Raw genomic sequence first — 7,375 nt, forward strand, 5'->3', positions numbered from 1 at the left:
GTACAGAAACAGTGGCTGAGAATGCAGAGATTGCACTCCGACAGACAGGACATTGCAGATCAAGTGGAAGAATTCATAACTCAACCTGTAAGTACTGAAAACTGGCAAATGATGGGTGCTAAGCCAAAAAACAAAAACAGAAGAGTAATTACTTCAACACCAGCTCGTTCCACAAATTACAATAGGATCTACAATCCTATGGAAAATCCACAGCCTATAAGGCTTCAGAACAAATTTGAATGCCTCAGGGATGTGGAAGAGGATTTGTCAAGCGGACAAACACATAGTAAAAAGAGATCACACCAAGATCAAAGAGCTGTGAGAAGAGGCAAAAAGCAGCTCGTAACACCACCTGATCCCACAACCCTTGTTCTTGGTGATTCCACTGTAAGACAATTAAAAGGTTATGAGATGATTATTTGTTGTCTTCCAAATGCATCCATCTCTGACACCAAAGACAGCATTTTGAAACTCATGTCCGAGCATAAAACTATTAAACGTATTGTTGTGCATGTGGGAGCAAATGATGTTTTCAGAGAACAGCTGTTTGTCCAAGATGATTTCAGAAAACTTTTTTCTGAGCTCTAAAAGACTGGAATTCAATCTTTTATCAGTGGCCCACTCCCAGCGGGAGGAAGTTTTGCTTTTTCTCGACTCTTCAGTCTTAACACCTGGCTTGGAAAAACTTGTTCTTCATTTGGTATGAACTTCATAGACAATTTTAACCTTTTTTTGAATCGCAAAGAATTTTACAAGCCAAATAGCACTGAACTCAGCTGGATTGGAGCCAAAGTCTTAGCAGACCACTACAAACTTGCAATCTTTTCTCAGCCAGCACTGAGGAAAACAGTTGATAAGATGTCGCAGACTGACATAGTTACAAAGCCTAAACAATCATCTTTGCAAGTCGTCATCAAGGACACACAAACATCTGACTTGCAGGCCTCCCAACATTCAAGGACAGACGACTCCACTTCTCCTTGGATGGATTTCCCAAATAGCATGAAAAAATTGCTCCCAATGGCTACACTCTCTTTTTCCAGCCCAAATCTGTCGCGACAAGCAGTGTACCCAGTTCATCAAAATTGTGTTCGTCCAGGACTTTCAGCTGGCTACAAATCTTTTTCACCATCCAAAAGATACATGTCATCTCCAATCTTTTCACCCTCAAACCAAATGGAACATTTAGAAAGTCTTGTTTGATGTACTCTGGGTCCCTGCAAATGGGTGTAGTGTTGAAAACAAGCTGGGACCCGATGTTGACACTATTCCTGTGTTGATAAGAAACAGAAAACATAGAGCACATTTAACCCTGGGGGTGAACCAATCTAATATCCTTCCTGTTTTAAAACAGCATCAGAGTGCACAACCAGATATTACTTTGAGAATTTCTGTAAAGCTAGCTCTTCTGAACATTAGATCACTTTTAAACAAGTCATTTTTAATTAATGATCTTATTTGTAAACACAATCTTGATTTTTTGCTTCTAACTGAAACCTGGCTGGATCAAGCAAATAGTGCTACCACCCTTATTGAAGCAGCTCCCCCAAATTTAAATTTTTTGAATGTTACCCAACAAGGGAAAGGTGGAGGGATCGCAAATATATTCAAAGTCTCTTTTCAATGTAAACAATCCACACTTGGTGATTTTATGTCCTTTGAACACTTATGTCCACTTGTTACATGCTCTCCTAACATATTATTATTAACTATTTATAGGCCTCCGAGACATTCAGCCAAAGTCTTTCTTGAAGAGTTTGGTGAACTGTTATCAGTCATTTGCTTAGAGTTTGATTGTCTTATTATATCTGGGGATTTTAACTTGCATGTAGATAATACTGATAACATTTATGCCAAAGAACTACTTGCAATTATTGATAACTTTAACCTAGTACAACATGTACAGGGGCCGGCCCACTCTCATGGTCATACTCTTGACCTCGTCATCACAAAGGGTCTTACTGTTTCTAATACTGTTGTTGACCTGGCCTTATCTGATCATTTCTGTGTTTTCTTTGAAGTTTCTATGTCTCCTCACATTCAGAATAGCTCAACGACTATAGGTAGGAGAGTCATAAACGACAACACATGTGCTCTTTTTGAGCAAGCTCTCTCTCAGAACTCAACCAAAATGTCAGACTCTGTAGATGATTTACTGGAATTTTTTAATTTAAATATGACCCAAATTATGGATGATATTGCTCCATTCAAAATCAAAAGAGTCAATGATAAGCAGAAAGCACCATGGAAGCAGTACCCGGCTGTTAAACTGCTAAAAAGAGAATGTAGAAAGACTGAAAGAAAATGGCGCAAATCTAAACTTCACATCCATTATCAAATCCATAAAGAGATGCTTTGTAATTATAATTATGAAATTCGTAAAGCAAGACAGTCTTTCTTCTCCAACATCATCAGCAGGAATATGAACAATGCCCGTGTGCTATTTTCAACAGTAGAGAAGCTAACTAATCCCCCACCACAATTAGCACCTGAACTTCTCTCAGTTAATAAATGCAATGAGTTTGCATCCTTTTTCAAAGGTAAAATTGATAAAATACGGCAGAATATTTCTCATAATATATCTCAGTTGCAAAAAATTGAAAAACTGCAATCACCAATGACACAGATAGATAATTTCAACACAATGTCAGAATTTTGTTTAATTGATTATGAGACTCTTGAAAAAACTGTACAAAATCTCAGTTCCTCAACATCTGAACTGGACATTCTGCCCACCAACTTTTTTTTAAGTCTGTTCTTCATCTTATAATTACAGATGTGCATCAAATTATAAATACATCCTTGGAAACTGGCGTTGTTCCTGTGTCCCTAAAAAAAGCTGTTGTAAAGCCCCTTCTTAAAAAAAAATAATCTGGATCCTTCAGTGTTAAATAACTACAGGCCAATATCAAATCTACCATTCATTGGGAAAATCCTGGAAAAAATTGTCTTCAATCAATTAACTGCCTTCTTGATAGCAAACAGCCATTTTGATAATTTTCAGTCAGGATTTCGTGCCAATCATAGCACTGAAACAGCGCTGATTAAAGTTATAAATGACATACGTCTTAATACTGATGCAGGCAAAACATCGGTCCTGGTATTACTGGACCTCAGTGCAGCTTTTGATACTGTTGATCACAACATACTGCTATATCTACTTGAACACTGGGTTGGATTGACTGGTAAAGTTATCAATTGGTTAAAATCATACTTAAAAGATAGAAGCTTCTTTGTTACCCTGGGAAATTGTTCCTCAACGTCAATGTCCTTGACCTGTGGTGTTCCCCAGGGGTCGATTCTTGGACCATTACTTTTCAACCTTTATATGCTCCCACTTGAGCAAATTATCAATAAAAATTCAATTTTGTATCACTGCTATGCAGATGATACCCAAATTTATTTTGCTCTATCACCTAATGATTATGCCCCCCTTGAATGTCTCTACCAGTGCATCGATCAAATCAATAGCTGGATGTCACAAAATTTTCTTCAGCTGAACTCAGATAAAACAGAAGTAATTCTATTTGGAAAAAAAGATGAAAGACTCAGGATTACCACTATTCTTGACACAAAAGGGATTAAAACTAAAGAAATGGTTAAAATCTTGGTGTTTTCATTGACAGCGAGCTAAACTTTGACAGTCACATGAAAGCAATCACTAAAACGGCATTTTATCACCTAAAAAACATTTCCAAACTAAGAGGACTTATGTCAAAAAATGATCTGGAAAAACTAATACATGCCTTCCTCTCTAGTAGGGTTGATTACTGCAATGGCCTTTTCACAGGCCTGCCAAAAAAGACCATCAAACGACTTCAGCTGGTTCAAAATGCAGCGGCGAGGGTTCTCACACGAACAAAAAGAACAGAGCACATTACTCCAATTCTAAGGTCCCTTCACTGGCTTCCAGTAAGCTACAGAATTGACTTTAAAGTACTGCTGCTGGTATACAAATCTCTAAATGGTACAGCGCCCAATTACCTCTCTGATATGTTGCAGCGGCCTAACCCAATCAGATCTACCAGATCGCAGCAGAAAAATTTACTATTAAAACCAGTTGTTAAAACAAAGTGTGGTGAAGCAGCTTTTAGCTACTATGCAGTACAGCTATGGAACCAACTGCCAGAGGACATTAAAAATGCTCCTGCTGTTGGCAGCTTCAAATCTAGGTTAAAGACCAAGCTGTTCTCAGATGCTTTCTGTTAAATAATTAATATTGTCTTCTTTACATTCTTTATAATCTTTACTTCTCTGCATGTTTTAAATTTATAATTTATTTTAACTTTATCCTATTTTATTCTTTATTCTATTCTGCTGGGTTTTTTTCTTCTTCTTTCTTTCTCATCTTATTTGAACTACTACTTCATTTTATTATTTTAATTTTACTATTGTTTAATTCTTATTATTTTCTTTTAATTTCATTTAATTCTTTTAATTAATTGTTTTAGAATAAAAATAAAATTATTTTATGTAATTTTATTTCTCTATTGTTTACTGTTTTTGTTTTTACTTCTGTAAAGCACATTGAACTGCCGTTGTGTATGAAATGTGCTATATAAATAAACTTGCCTTGCCTTGCCTTGTCCAGGGTGTACCCCGCCTTTCGCCCATAGTCAGCTGGGATAGGCTCCAGCTTGCCTGCGACCCTGTAGAACAGGATAAAGCAGTTAGAGATGATGAGATGAGATGAGATGAGATGAGACAATAAAGGAAAGTACTTTTTTCCCCTTCTTCTTCCAGAATGGAAGACCATGGAGGCATTGTGCTGAATGTGGAAAGTGTGTGAAGCCCTGTAAGTGTTCCTTCTTTCTTTTTATCCAGGACATGTCCAGCTACATTACATCAGCAAAATGCAAACGCTAACAGTTTAACGTTTCACAGACTGCACAAATAAACACCACCACGTGACTCAGAACTGCTGTTGAGCGAAATAATGTCGTTCGTTATTACATATAACAAGGATGGGAAAATTAGTACCATAAAATACAGCTAACCCAGCGGGGACAGTCGGAGCGCCGCTTATCTCATGACAAAACGGTCCAATCAGTGAATTTGCCGATTTTTGTCCACGCTTTTTGCAACATGTTGACTTCAGTCGTCAGCTAGAACTTTGTTTGGTTCTGCTACTTCATATAAAAATGACAATATAATGAATTTAATCATGCAAATATAATTTTTGATGACGTCACACTCATGCTTACGAGAATATCTGTCTATCTGAAGAGGTGCACTTAAGAGCGGACGCAGTGATGGATTTCAGGTTATTGTAGACAACATGGACGCGTGCGTGTTTTTGTTTGATGAAAGGGTTAAAAAACACCAAGTTGTTTTAAGCTCTGTGACGTCCTTCTGTACACTTTTATACACCACAGTGTGTCAAACCACACACGAGTCTGTCTGAACAATGAGAAGCGAGTACATAATGATTTATACGAGCTAAACTGGTAGCTATAAACATTTTCGTACTTTTTAGCTCCAGCGCAAAAACTAAAGTCTGCACACTGAAACTGAACACGTCTTGGCTGATCACCGTGCACACAAGGATGTATTTACATAATTTCCTGACTTTATCGTCGCTGTAACGGTCGTCTCTTCCCCTCAGCATGGCGTCACTGTTCCTCCTGCAGTCGCTGTGTGCTTCCAGATCACTGCTGCGGACAAACCGGCTGCTACAGCTGTGGTGATCCTGGACACAAGCACAAAGCCTGCCCTCTCAAACACAGGAAGAAGTGAGTGATCTCAGACAACATTCTCTTGGTTGTGACTCGCTGTGCGTGTTTTACGGATGAACCTGACCCAAGCCGCATCTCGTCTGTTGTGTTTATTACAGTGTCCAGAGTGCTAAAGGAGCGTCCAAACACCACAGCAAGGCATCGAAGCGCACAGCTATGAAAAGGAAAATCAGAAATACACACAGGAAGAAGAAGAAAAATGTCACATGAGGAGCTCCAGATTGGAGTGAGCATGATGTACAGGGTGAGGTTCAAAGGACGTTCAGTGGAACGGGAATCTGAGATCTCTTTTACAAACATGTGGAGAGCAAAATGTCCTGCACATTCTGGCTCTTTGGAAATAAACTTTTTTTTTTCCTTCACTCTGGGTAATGAGTAACTTTCTTACCAAAGTGTGCTTCATGGCTTTCTCGGTGATTGGAAAGGTTGTGAGGTCAAATCATGATTTCCAATGTCGCTTGGATCCTTGGGAGGCAGTGAATATCCCTGAGTCAGTTAAAACGAGGTGCAGTTTCAGAAATCAATCAATCAGTCACTCACTTGTGCACTTCTTACTCTCCACAATCAACATCAGAGTTATTATAGTTAGGGGTCCAAGCAAGAACTTGGACTTCAAGGTACTTCAGACTTCACTGCGTGTTTGAATTGTGAACTGTATGACTGTATTGTGATGAAACACATCATTGCTGACGCTAATATTGACAAGATCACCTTCTTAACTAAAAATTGGTATCTTATGGTTTAAAAATGGCTCAAAACGCCACCTGCTGGTTATAACCCTGAACTGAACTTACAAGGCCGATGCTGATGTCAATCTTTTGGGATTATTTATTTTTTTATTTTAAATAAAAGTTAACACCCTCTAACCAGAGGGTGCTGGCCCACCCGCTCCCCCCAGCCCTTGAGTGGGAGTCTGTAAACCTGCACTCTTTTTAAATATATGCTGATCGAGGACCAGGGATATTACTGATTAACTCCTGCCTCATACACCCATGCCCTTCCCTGCCCACTTTTTAGCATCTTTCAGAATGATGCAGTGGGTGGAGTTACACTTTAATGTGTTCCATCAATGGAACTGATGCTGCGTTCAAGATGCAGTTGTAACTGGCGCAACATTAACTGTAAATGAGTTTAGAGCAGAATTACTTTAGATCAGTGCATGTGCAGACACCAGTACTTGGTTAAATCTAGAATACTGATTGTTTTAGAAAAGGTTAGAGAAGCAGCCTTGGACCCAAAGGGTTGCTGGTTCAATTGGGTTCCTTGAGCAAGGCACCTAACCCCAAACTGCTCTGTGTGCACGCACGCTTGTGTCATGTTTTGTGAAGATGATCACCATTAGAGTTATCACTAACATTAGCCAGCTAGCATGTTGCTAATATTAAGTCCATGAATGCTTGCCGTTTACAACAGTAGAACAGAACCAATAACCAGTCGAATTTCTCACCCTGTAACTGTAGATTTATGATAGCTCTGTCAGAGCATGTAAAGCTTATAAAAAGCTATGCAACAGCACACACCATGGCCTTGTGATCAGAGAAGCAGCTTTGGGACCAAAAGGTCACTGGTTCAAGTCCCTGGACCAGCAGGAATGGCTGAAGTGCCCTTGAGCAAGGCACCCAGCTGCTCCCCAGGCTGCT

At 39.1% G+C, this 7,375-nt stretch overlaps 1 long non-coding RNA gene across 1 annotated transcript; it reads left to right on the forward strand.

Annotated features, from left to right (window-relative positions):
• Positions 1 to 4,741: 4,741 nt before the first annotated feature.
• LOC132897446 (uncharacterized) lies at positions 4,742 to 5,914 on the forward strand. Its single transcript, XR_009656318.1, has 3 exons — positions 4,742 to 4,795; positions 5,606 to 5,732; positions 5,834 to 5,914. It is a non-coding gene; the product is annotated as an uncharacterized LOC132897446 (long non-coding RNA).
• Positions 5,915 to 7,375: the final 1,461 nt, after the last annotated feature.

The sequence above is a fragment of the Neoarius graeffei genome, chromosome 14 (genome assembly GCF_027579695.1).
Source record: "Neoarius graeffei isolate fNeoGra1 chromosome 14, fNeoGra1.pri, whole genome shotgun sequence".
NCBI classification, from domain to species: Eukaryota; Metazoa; Chordata; class Actinopteri; order Siluriformes; family Ariidae; genus Neoarius; species Neoarius graeffei.